Source organism: Carcharhinus amblyrhynchos, chromosome 12 (genome assembly GCF_965287045.1).
Source record: "Carcharhinus amblyrhynchos chromosome 12, sCarAmb.v2.hapA, whole genome shotgun sequence".
Taxonomy (NCBI): Eukaryota; Metazoa; Chordata; class Chondrichthyes; order Carcharhiniformes; family Carcharhinidae; genus Carcharhinus; species Carcharhinus amblyrhynchos.
This window is the reverse complement of record NC_137335.1, coordinates 2,563,733-2,577,526: the sequence shown is the minus strand read 5'-3', so window position 1 is coordinate 2,577,526 and position 13,794 is coordinate 2,563,733.

Sequence of the window (13,794 nt, the reverse complement as noted above, 5' to 3'; positions counted from 1 at the left end):
CAAACAGCGTGCATTTTAACTGAAACCAATCATATAAGAAGCATATTGCAATTGACTGAATGGCATAAATTAAATATTACAAGGGTTTAGTGAGGTATGACTTTTTAATCCATCTGTAGTGTCTATTCCGTTTCAAAATGAATTAAAATATATAAATACTGCAGCCATGGTTAATCAGCAAGAACACCAAAATGCTTTAATGCCCTAAAATAAGGCAGTGATGAATGGGAAGGTGTACATTTATGATGAGTTCCAGCACACCAGGGACTGCTTTAGGATGATGTGAAGACTGGTGCTAAAATGGACCTTTGAGTTTGCTAGATGACAGGTTAGTGTGTGTAATCTTAACGTTATGTTGTAATTTAATGATGCACTTTCCATTGTTCCCTGTGATTCTCCTCACTCCAAAGCGTCAGCTCCAAGGCAGAACAAAGCCAGCCCGAGAGAAAGGGGTTTCAAAGAACAAAGAACAGTACAACACAGGAACAGGCCCTTCGGCCCTCCAAGCCTGCACTGATCATGATGTCTGCCTAAACTAGAACCTTACGCACTTACAGAGTCCATATTCTTCCATTCCCATCCTATTCAAGTATTCATCTAGCTGCCCCTTAAATGCCGCTATTGTACCTGTTCCCAACACCTCCCCGGGCAGCGTGTTCCAGACATTCACCAAAACTTGCCTCACACATCTCCTCTAAACTTTTCCCCACACACCTTAAACCTATGTCCCCGAGTACTTGACTTTTCTACCCTAGGAAAGAGTATCTGACTATCCACTCTGTCCATGCCACTCATAATCTTGTAAACCTCTATCAGGTCACCCCTCAACCTCTGTCATTGAGGGGTGACCTGATAGAGTGAGAACGAACTGACTTTATCCAACTTCTCCTCATAGCTAATACCCTCCAGACCTGATAAATCTTTTTTGTACCTTCTCCAAAGCATCCACATCCTTCTGGTAGTGTGGCGACCAGAATTGTACATAATATTCCGAGTAAGGCCTAACTAAGGTCCTGTACAGCTGCAGCATGACCTGCCAATTTTTTATACTCAATGACCTGACTGATGAAGGCAAGCCTGCCGTATATTTTCTTGACTACCTTATCCACCTGCACTACCACTTTCAGTGATGGGTGGACATGTACACCCAGATCTCTCTGTCTGTCAATACTCCTAAATATTCTACCATTAATTGAATAATTCCTACGTGCACTGGACCTTCCAAAATGTATTACCTCACATTTGTCCAGATTAAACTCCACCTATCATTTCTCCGTCCAAGTCTCCAACTAATCTATATCAATCGAGTATATTGGAACGTTTGGAGGATTTGGCGACCAGCTAAATTTCCGTTTTGTTGTGGGAAATTTCTGCTGGCACAGACAGTGGTAAGATTCCAGCCGTTATGTTTGCATTACCAACATTGTAATGTGAAGAATCTGTAATTATCTTGCAACTGTGTTCTTTGTCTATATATGTTTGTGAACCCACCTCTCCACTCACCTGATGAAGGAGCAGCGCTCCGAAAGCTCGTGATTCCAGATAGACCTATTGGACTGGTGTTGTGAGACTTCTTGCTGTGCCCACCCCAGTCCAATCTACACATCATGTCCTCTTCACATAATAATCCAGTAATCTCGCCGGAGGCAGGAGAACAGATGCCCAAGCTGCTGCAGCATAATTATCCATTAAGGGCCTAATGAGGGAGGGGGGAGAGATGGGCAGGATTCAACTAGGTCCTTCCAGCACCTTGTAGAGGTAGCCTGTTATGAACAGGCTGGACACCCAATGGAACCAGAGATTCCATCCCCCATTGAGAGGAGATGTGTGCTGCACCCATGACCCGGAAATGTCCTCCAAATGGTTTTCCCTCTAATATGGTGGCCCTACTTGCTTCAGAGCTCATCATGTTTGACCTTTAGTGCACATTCCCAAACTTGCCTCCATTTTGAGGCATCCTTGAGCTTCCCTTTTGCCTCCATCTTTCCAGTAGGGTGGGGCTGACTGCCATCCACTCTGATTGGGCCTGCAACCTCAGGAGTCCATTCTTAATTGGATGGCAAATTCAGAAATGACCAACTAGGAAACCCCTCGCAGAAGATGTCATGAGTGTACACACAGCAAACCCGTACGAGGTCAGGACCCAGCTCCTGGAAATAAACATTCACCACGTATCGGGAAAAAGATACAAAAGTCTGAGGTCACGCACCAATCGACTCAAGAACAGCTTCTTCCCTGCTGCTGTCAGACTTTTGAATGGACCTAGCTTATATTCAGCTGACCTTTCACTACACCCTAGCTATGACTGTGACTTGTTCATTGCCAGAGGGATGGAGTTTAAAAACAGCGAGGTTATGTTGCAGCTGTATAAGGTGCTGGTGAGGCCACACCTGGAGTATTGCACTGTGTACAGTTTTGGTCTCCTTACTTGAGAAAAGGATATACTGGCACCAGAGGGGGTACAGAGGAGAATGACTGGGTTGATTCTGGCATTGAGAGAGGCAGGATGCATTAGGACTGAGTTGAGGAGGAACTTCTTCACACAAAGGGTTGTGAGTCTGTGGAATTCCCTGCCCAGTGAAGCAGTTGAGGCTCCCTCATTGAATGATTTTAAGACAAGGATTTTTGAACAGTAAAGGAATTAAGGATTATGGTGAGCGGGCGGGTAAGTGGAGCTGAGTCCAGGGAAAGATCATCCTTGATCTTCCTGAATGGTGGAGCAGGCTCAAGGGGCCAGGTGGCCCACTCCTGCTCCTGGTTCTTACATTCTCACCTTTCCTTCTCTATGAACGGTATGCTTTGTCTGTATAGTGTGCAAGAAACAATACTTTTCACTGTATATTCATACATGTGACAATAATACATCAAATCAAATCAAATCAGAAAGTAGATTTTATATTTTGATTATGTCAGTAAATTTTCACACCATCTCGAAGCCAGATTTAACCAATACCATTTCCAACGCATTTCAAGGCACAATTTCTCAAAGTGGAATCAATGCGTTCAGTATTGCAAGTAAATATTTCCATATGGTTTCACCTCACTAATATGTTGCACAAAATTAAAGGTTACTTTTTCCAACAATCAGTCAGTGTCCTCAGGTGAAATCGTGATTATTTATAACAGCTTCAAGTTAACAGAAAGCTTGCAATGAATTATGAAGGGAAGCTCAGATCCATCTCCGTCTGGTCCTGCTATCCTTTTGGTCATTAATAAAAGGCCAAATACTCTTCAAATGTAACAGCTGCCTCATCATTAAAGCTCAGATTGGATGCACATCGCATCAAACCCGGGTCTAGACAGAGTGGGCAATGTTATTAAGTCCATGTTGTTTGAAATATTGCATCCTAAATGGCTGTTGACTGTGTGCCATAACACTGTAATTGTTCTCCTCCCATTGGAGGTGGAGGAAGCGATTGTAAGGTGCAGGCAGCTGAGATTTTGGATGTGTTGTTCTTAACCCTTTCAGCTCTGGAGATGAGACCGATCACTGGTAAAGCCCCTGATCTGTTTCACATGGGGGAGGTGGTGGCATAGTGGTATTGTCACTGGGCTAGTAATCCAGAGACCCCGTGCACGATCTGGGGGCCCGGGTTCAAATCCCATCACAGCAGATAAGGAGCAAAGATAATTCCAGCACAGGAACAGGCCCTTCGGCCCCTCCAAGCCTGCACTGACCATGCTGCCCAACTGAACTAAAACCCCCTTACCCTTCTGAAGACCATATCCCTCTATTCACATCCTGTTCACATATTTGCCCAGACACCCCTTACTATCGTATCTGCTTCCACTGCCTCCCCCGGCAGCGAGTTCCAGGCACCCACCACCCTCTGTGTAAAAATCTTGCCTCATACATCTCCTTTAAACCTTGCCCCTCGCACCTTAAACCTATGCCCCAAATAATGATAACATTTGATGGTGACATTTAAATTGAACTTCCAAAAATCTGGAATTAAAAGTCAAATGGTGGCCACGAAACCACTGCTGATGGTCATAAAAACCAATCTGGGTCACTAATGCCCTTCAAGAAAGGAAATCTGCCGTTCTTATCTGGCCTGGCCTACATGTGACTTCACACAGTGTTGTTGACTCTTTAACACCCTCTGTAATTTTGGGCAGTTAGAGATGGGCAATAAATGCTGACCCAGCCAGCGACGCCCACGTCCCGTCACGCCAAAGGCAGCTGCTGCCCATGTCAGTCTTCACGTCACAGAATTGTTACTGTGCAAAAGGAGGCCATTGGGCCCATTGTGTCTGCACGGACTCTCTGAATGAACAGTTCACTTAATGCCATCCGTTCCCTGCCATTGTAACCCTGGACATTCTCCCTTTTCAGATAACTGTCTAATTCCCTTCTGAATATCTCAATGTCTCCACCATACTCTCAGACAGTGTATTTCAGACCCCTAAACACTCAGTCTGTGAAAAAGTTTTTTCTCTCATGTTGCTGTTGCTCCTTTTGCTAATTACTTTAACTCTGTGTCCTCTCCTTCGCAATCCTTACACCAGTGGGGACAATTTCTCTCTATCTACTCTGTCCAGACCCCTCATGAATATTTCCATCGAATTTCCCCTCAGCCTTCTCTTCTCCAAGGAAAACCGTCCTGATGTCTCCAATCTAACCCTGTGATTAAATCTATCCCTCATCCTGGAAACATCCTCGGGAATCTTTTCTGCACTCACTCCAACGCCTTCGCATCCTGCTTGAAGATGCTGCCCAGAGCTGGGGACAGTTCTCCAGGTGAGGCTGAACTGATGTCTTATACAGGTTCAACCTGACCTCCCTGCTCTTGTACTCTTTGCCCATATCAATAAAGCCCAGGATACTCTGTGCTTTCTCAACCCAAGCTGCCTTCTATGACCTGTGCACATATCCATCTATATTCCTCTGCTCTTGCACCCCTTTTGAAATTTTACCCTTTATTCTATACCGTTTCTCCATCTTCTTCTTACCAAAATCAATTGCTTCACATTTCTCTGCATTGAAATTCACCTGCCACCTATCTGCCCATTCCAACAACTTGTCTTTATCCTTTTGAAGTTCTACTCTATCTTCCTTACAGTTCACAATGCTTCCAAGCTTCATATCATTTACAACTTTTGAAACTGTGCCCAAATTGAGATCATTAATATGTATCAGGAAAAGCAAGGACCCCAACACTGACCCCTGGGGAAATGCCACAACAAAACTTCCTCCAGCTTGAGAAACATCAGTGAACCATTGCTCTCTATTTTCTCACATTCAGCCTATTCCACACCCATGGTGCTAATGTCACTTCTATTCCATGAGCTATAATTTTGTTCACAAGTCTATTGTGTAGCACTGTATCAAATGCCTTTTGAAAGTCCATGTACACCATATCCGCAGCATTACCCTCATCACCCTTCATCAGAGATATCCAGTTAGTTAATTGTTAAACACAATTTTCCATTATGAAATCTGTTTTGTCCCAGATTATGATTTCTTTGATTTATTATTGTCACATGTACTGGTATACAGTGAAAAGTATTGTTCTTGTGCGCTATACAGATAAAACATACCGTTCATAGAGAAGGAAAGGAGAGACTGCAGATTGTGGTGTTACAGTCACAGCTAGGGTGTAGAGAAAGATCAACTTAGTGCGATGTAGGTCCATTCAAAAATCTGACAGCAGCAGGGAAGAAGCTGTTCTTGAGTCGGTCGGTATGTGGCCTCAGACTTTTGCATCTTTTTCCAACAGAAGAAGGTGGAAGAGGCAATGAACAGGATGCGTCAGGTGCTTGATTATACTTTTCCAAGACAGCGGGAAGTGTAGACAGAGTCAATGGATGGGAGGCTGGATTTGAGTGATGGTCTGGGCTACATTCATGACCCCTTGGAGTTTCTTGCGATCTTGGACAGAGCAGGAGCCATACCAAGCTGTGATCCAAGAAGTTTCCCACCACCAAAGTTAAACTGGTTGGACTGTAGTTGTTAGGATTATCTTTACACTTCACTTTGAGTACAAGTGTAACATTTGCAATTCTCTTGTCCCCTGGCAACACCGTCGAGTCTATTTGTCTCCAAGTGACACCTATTCTGGGCATTAAACTTGATATGGAGCCAATGAGAAACATGGCAGTTTGAAAGATAGCAGAGGATCTGAATGAGGAAGAACAGAAATTCTGTTCCTTGGTCTCTAAATGAGCTGAAATTGGAAAAAGTGGAAACAGCTAGAAAAGATAGATTCATTTCAAATAACAAGAGTACAGATCAGCGCAAAGTTAAAGCTTCAGGAGCAGAACAGAAGATGAGAAAAAGGGAGGGTTTTAACACTTGTTCTCAGGACATGGTTGTTACAGGCCCAGCTGACACTTATTGCCAATCTCCCATTGGAAGAAGTCTCACCACACCAGCTTAAAGTCCAACAGTTTTATTTGCGATCACAATCTTTCAGAGCGCTGCTCCTTCTCCTCCCATTGGTGACGGATCTTGTCCTTAAACTTTTGCTTCTGGAATTTTGATAACAAATGAACAAACTGCATGAAAGAGCATTCTTTTTTATTAAGTCTGTTATTAGTTGATCATTTTAATAATTGAAGGTTAAGATACTGCCTTAAAGTTACTCTTAACATTTGAGTAGTTTTATCAGTGTGATATTACTGTTTGTTTCTACATTATGTGAATCTTTTTATCCTTTCATGGAATGTGGGTGTTGCTGCCAAGGCCAGAGAGAGGGGAAAGATTGTCTTTAAGCCTGTTAGCTTGAAGGCTTGCAATAAATGTAGAAAATCTGACAGATGAATCTCCTTGTGGTGAAATGTTTGTGCAATAAACTTTCCAAACCACCTATCCAAATGGTTGCTTTTTAAAGTTGAATACTGTAAATCAGTGGTTGTATATCCTGCATTGGGCGGCACAGCGGGTTAGCATTGCTGCCTCACAGTGCCAGGAACCTGGGTTCAATCCTGGCTTGGGTCACTGTCTATGTGGAGTTTGCATGTTCTCCCCATGCCTGCGTGGGTTTCCTCCAGGTGCTCCAGTTTCCTCCCATACTCAGAAAGGCGTGCTGGTTAGGTGGATTGGCCGTTCTATATTCTCCCTCAGTGTACCCGAACAGGCACTGGAGTGCGGCGGCTAGGGGATTTTCACAGTAACTTCATTACAGTGTTAATGTAAGCCTATTTGTGACTAATAAATAAACTTTAACTTTACTTTGCCGCACACCCATACCGACTTGGAACTGGATTCGAATTGTTTAAACTGGTTTTGTTTGTGAGACTCGGGCGTAATGGACACGTACCTTTCACCCCATCAGTGTCGGGTACTTTGGAACATGAGTGCTGTGCGTAAAGGAACAAGTAAACTCAGGAGAGCCACCCAGGGATTGGTCTAACAGATATATTTACTATTGTGCCGAGTTTAATTCAAATCTCAGGAGGAGCTGATAGGATTCCTTTGAAAGTTCAGGGATAATCTTTTTGGTGCTGGTGGAGTTTTGTTTTACCAGAAGCACCATTCAGTTGCATTTGCAAAAGGCTTTCCCTCATTATTCTTTCCTTTATGAGATGCTCCAGGCTTTTTTACCCTTGCTTAACCATTTGTCTTGCCTCTGAGTCTAGAAGAACTTATCGTGTCTGAGGCCAAATATTCATTTGGTTCAGCGTTGGTGGCACCAAGGGCAGCACAGTGGCACAGTGGTTAGCACCGCTGCCTCACAGTGTCCGGGCTCAATTCCAGCCGCAGGTCACTATCTGCACATTCTCCCCGTGTCTGCATGGGTTTCCTCCGTGTGCTCCGGTTTCCTCCCACAGTTCAAAGATGTGTAGGTTAGGTGGATTGACCATGTTAAATTACACCTTGGTGTCCCAAAGTGTGTAGATTAAGGGGATCAGTGTAGTAAATTTGTGGGGTTAGGGTGGGATGGGGTAAGATCCTCTGTCGGAGAGTCGATGCAGATACAATGGGCCGAGTGGCCTCCTTCTGCACTGGAGGGGTTGTATGATTCTATGGTGAGATTCAATCCCCCCATCACAGCGTCAATGCTCATGGAACTCAAAAGTGTTCTTGTTTTCTTTACTCTTCCATGGGGATTTGGTGTCGCTGGTCGGGCCAGCACTTGTTGCCCGTTGCTAGTTGACTTTAGAAATGAGCGGTTTGCTAGACCATTTTGGAGGGGCAGTTAAGCATCAACCACATCACTGTGGCTCTGCAATCAAATGTAGACCACACCAGGTAAGGACGGCAGATTTCCTTCCCTAAAGGACATTAGTGAATCAGATAGGTTTTAATGGCAATGATAGTTTCATGATCACCATTGCTGAGTTATTTGGAATCACGAGCTTTTGGAGCGCTGCTCCTTCACCAGGTGTTGTGAAGCTTCTTACTGTGCGCACCCCAATCCAACGCCAGCACCGCCACATCATGGCAGACCATCACAGACACTAGCTTTGTATTCTAGATTTTATTGATTGGATTTTTAAAATTGCACTAGCTACCGTGGTGAAATTTGAACGAGCAATTCTGCAAATTAACCTGGGTCTCTGGATTTTGAGTTCAGTGATATTAGCGTGGGTGCCGTAATTCCACCCCCCCCTTGGCTACAATTCTTCTCCAAGGACATTTCATCAGACTGGGATTGACATTCCTTGATATTCCCCACCAATCTCTATCCAAGACCCACCCATCTCCAGTGACCCCCCCTCCTGTGTAACAAGTCCCTCTAATTTCAGTTACATCCCTGCAGGATGAAAACTCTGACCTCTCTCCTCCCTCTCCAGATTAAAGGCTGCTTCCTCTCCGCCATCCATCTTCCTCAGACTTCGACCCGTTAACAGGCCTTTACACGGACCTAGACCTGTACACGTTTCAAAAAACTCTCCCCTCCAATAACCAAGTGAAGTTTGCTGCGATGCTGTACCCACTTTCCCCCCAATTTTGTCAACGATTTCAAAGTTGTAACTGATCCAAGAGAATCCTTGAATTTGATTTGATTTATTATTGTCACATGTATTAGTATACAGTGAAAAGTACTGTTTCTTGCGTGCTATACAGAAAAAGTATACCATTCACAGAGAAGGAAATGAGAGAATGAGAGAAGGAATGTAGTGTTACAGTCATAGCTAGGGTGCAGAGAAAGATCAACTTCATGCAAGGTAAGTCCACTCAAAAGTCTGACAGCAGCAGGGAAGAAGCTGATCTTGGGTCAGTCGGTACGTGACCTCAGACTGTTGTATCTTTTTCCCAACAGAAGAAGGTAGAAGAGAGAATGTCCGGGTGCGTGGGGTCCTTAATTATGCTGGCTGCTTTGCTGAGGCAGCAGGAAGTGTAGACAGAGTCAATGGATGGGAGGCTGGTTTGTGTGATAGATTGGGCTACATTCACAACATTTTGTAGTTCCTTGCAGTCTTGGGCAGAGCAGGAGCCCAGACCAAGCTGTGATACAACCAGAAATAATGCTTTCTATGGTGCATCTGTAAAAGTTGGTGAGAGTGCAGTTGAGGATTGGGGCTTTTAACTCTGGGTCTTTTCCATTGTTTCTAATTAATCTCCAGTTCCTGAAAAATGGTTAAACCTTCTGTAGGTGCACTGTAACTCTGAGGAATTAGGCAAACTTCTCGAAGAATTGAACTTGAAGAAAGGAGGCAGTTCTCCTGCAGGAGAAATCCAGCTTCCTTAGGAATGTGTCACGATATCTACGCTAGCTACCACCAAACACCAAGATGGCAACCATGAATAGTTGCCAGATGTCAAGGGATTATTTATCGCATTGGACCGCAACATCTTAATCTTCGATAAAAACAAATGTTACGATGCAAAAATGAAATGTATTATGGTCAAAAATAATTAATTATTCATACAGAATATTCACACAAGCATATCATTTTTGTCATTCATGCATTATTAACTACATTATATTACTGTAAAATCATCAGTTAAATAACATTAATCATAACATTATTTTTATTATCATACATTATTAATTACACCATGATGTAGTATCATTGCAAGACCGTCAGTTGAAGAATGAAGATGACTTCAACATTGCCCACACTGCTGGGAACACTAAATTACATCATTAGAGTTTATTGGTGGGGGGAAAGAGGTATTCAACAAGAATTTATCATGTGACACAATCCTCTGCTGACACTTGTCGATATCTTTCTCTGGTAAGGTTCAGCAGAACCATTCCCACATGCAGAGTGTGTCAGCTGTCCGTTCCTCCAGAGAACAGGCACACTGCGTATGGAGTATGAAGCAAGTGAAATATTAGTCACTCAGGTCCTCACTCTTCCAGGTTGGGTCGCAATCCCATGAGCTCATTCCCCTGTGGCTTCCTCATGTCTCAGCTCAGAACATAGATGAGCAAACTAGTTTCACTTTCCCTCCACTGATTGTTTAGCTTATGTTCCTACATTGCGAGCAGCAATGTACACTTCTAAAACAAAAGTTTAAACTTTATTTATTAGTGTCGCAGTAGGCTTACATTAACACCGCAATGAAGTTACTGTGAAAATCCCCTAGTCACCACACTCTGGCACCTGTTCGGGTACACCGAGGGGCAATTTAGCACGGCCAATGCACCCTAACCAGCACGTCTTTTGGACTGTGGGAGAAAACTGGAGCACCCAGAGGAAACCCATGAAGGCATGGAGAGGACACGCAGACTCCGCACAGACAGTGACCCAAGCCAGGAACTGAACCCGGGTGCTGTGAGGCAGCAGTGCTATCCACTCAGTTCCAGTCTTTTTCTAGGAACCTTCTCCAATGCCTCTATATCCTTTTTGTAAAATGACATAAAACATATGTGGTCTGAATAAGGTATTCTGAATATTTAACAAATCCCTTCTCCTTTTCAGTTCTATCCTGTTAGAAATTAATCCCGTGTTTTATTGTTGTTAGTGACTGTGTTAAGGTGAGTTGCTGATCTGAGTGAGTTGTGTATCTGGGCCACCATCACTGCCTATCATTGTTGGGAAGGAACTGGAGGCAACAAAGCCTCCTGCCATGGCCAATATCATCATTCCTAAGAGCCAATGTCATTCCTGACTTCCAAGCACTGGCACATTTTGTCTGTCACACCCTTGTGGAGGTGCTGTCTGCTTGATCATTGTCCTTCAGAGAGTTAGATGGTCAGAGAGATCTCTTGCTGCTGGGAGACAGGGTCATTGATTCCAAATTGGTAAAGAGCAGAGGACTTCCATCAGCCACACATCTGTGCGTTGGCTTCACTCAGAGTTCCAGCTCATTTACGAACTGGTGGAGAGCACACCAAGTTTTATTTGGGATTCCCAGTAAGTGGGGTGTAAAACTCCATGGGAAAGCAACCAAGACTGTCAAGGTACTGGGACAAGCCCCCTGAGTGCCCACCAATTAGAGCCCTTCGGTCCACCTTGTCCATGCCACCCTTCTTTTTTTTAACCAATAAGCTCATCCCAATTGCCCGCATTTGGCCCATATCCCTCAATACCCATCTTACCCATGTAACCCTCTAAAAGCCTTGTAAAAGTCAAAATTGTACCCACCTCTATTACTACCTCTGGCAGCTCGTTCCGGACACTCACCACCCTTTGCCCCTCTGAACCATTTTGTAGCTCTCCCCTCTCATCCTAAATCTATGCCCTCTAGTTTTAGACTCCCCTACTTTTGGGAAAAGATATTGACTATCTAACTGGCATATGCCCCTGTTTATTTTATAGACCTCTATAAGATCACCCCTCAGCCTTCTACGCTCCAGAGAAAAAAGTCCCAGTCTATCCAGCCTCTCCTTATAACTCAAGCCGTCAAATCCCAGTAACATCCTAGTAAATCTTTTCTGCACTATTTTTAATTTAGTAATATCCTTTCTATAATAGGATGACCAGAACTTTTCACAGTATTCCAAGTGTGGTGGGAACTCTCCAAGTTTTATTCAGGATTCCCAATAAATTGGGTGTAAAACTCCAGGGGAAAGCAATCAAGATCGTCAAAGTGCTGGGACATGCCCCCTGAGTTCCCAACAATTGGTATTAATGGACAGAAGATTCTGGGAACAGAATCTATAATTTTCCAATTAGCTGAGGCTTGCTGGTGGTCTGAACCCCTGGAAACTTCCACCTATTTCTACGTCCGCAGGGAGGCCCTGATATTCACTGGGGTAAGATTTGTAATCTGATTCATAGATAGAAACCAATAGAATCCCTCCATTGCAGAAAGAAGCCATTCGGCCCATTGAGTCTGCACTGACTCTTTGACGAAGCAATCCACTCAGGCTCTATCCCCGTAATATCATGCACTTACCCAGCTAATTCCCCCTAACCTACACATCGGGCAGCACGGTGGCACAGTGGTTTGCACTGCTGCCTTACAGTGCCAGGGACCCGGGTTCGATTCCCGGCTTGGGTCACTGTCTGTGTGGAGTCTGTACATTGTCCTCATGTCTGCATGGGTTTCCTCGGGTCACTCTGCTTTCTTCCCACATTCCAAAAGACATGCTGGCTAGGTGCATTGGCGATGTTAAATTCTCCTTCTGTGTACCCGAACAGGCACTGGAGTGTGGCAACTATGGGATTCTCTCAGTAACTTCATTGCGGTTTTAATATAAGTCTACTTGTGACTAATAAATAAACTTTAACTTTACATCTTTGGGCACTGAGGGGAAATTTAGTTTGGGCAATCCACCTAACCTGCACACCTTTTGGACCGTGGAAGGAAACCGGAGCACCTGGAGGAAACCCACGCAGACACGGGGAGAACATGCAGACTCCACACAGACAGTGACTCCAAGCCGGAATTGAGCCAGAAAAAAGCCAGCTGATTGGTCGGTTCAGCTCCCTGTTGGGTAGGGAACACTCCAGAAGAGACTGCAGTAGTTTCTGACACCCCACCAATAGGAGGTGGGTTGGGGGAGGGGGCTGTGCTGAGGGAGGGACTGTACCATATGGTTTGGGGTGATTGGGGGGTGGGAAACACTGGCTTTGCTTAAGCTAGCAGTGGGGGATAACTCCTGATCCACCTGGCCCACAAGGAGTGCTGTTCCATTGAGCTGTCCTCACATCCCTGGCCCTGCTGGATTCCATCAAGGTCTGGAAAACCCAATGGTCAGAGATAAACCTGAAACATGGATAAACTGGGATTAGAATAGTTGGGTGGTTTGTCTTTGGCCGGTGCAGAAGTGATGGGCCGAATGGCCTTTTTGTGTGCCAAGTACCACTATGACCCTAAACCCAAGGAGGTCAACCAGATTAAGGCATCTAAAGGAACCTTCCTGGGTGTGGCGTGATTTCCCGCACCCACTCTGCCTCCATTGAAACCAGAGGTAGCTGGGCTGGGGGTGCATTGGGGTTTAATACTTTTTAAGCCTTAGCAACTCCCCCAAACACAACATACCGAGATTATTGGTTAAAATCGCAGTGTTAATTAGTGCTCTGACACACCGATTCAGACCATCCCAGTCGATCGTTTTCCCACAACATCGAACCTCAATGTCAGAAGAACTGAACAGCGATGAGACAGCCACGGAAACGTGGCCTATATTTACACGGAAGTGTTTGGAGGGTTATTTCAGTAAGGAAGCAGTTAGCGAGCAGCAGGAGTCTGTTTGTAAACACAGCTTCTGAGAATGACCACAGTAAACCACCCACCCTCCTGCCAACCAGCTACCCGGTGTGGGATACGTGAGAGGATTCTGATTTCTCTGAAAAAAAAATCATTTCTGTTGCTGTCAATTTTGAAGGATAGAACAGTTCGAAATATTTACTACCAGTGAAAATATTCAAGCTGCAAAAATGGACAAAAGCCTGTGAATTAAACCTGGGAAAAGCTACCCTGGTTAGCAATATAAACCTGGCTAACTG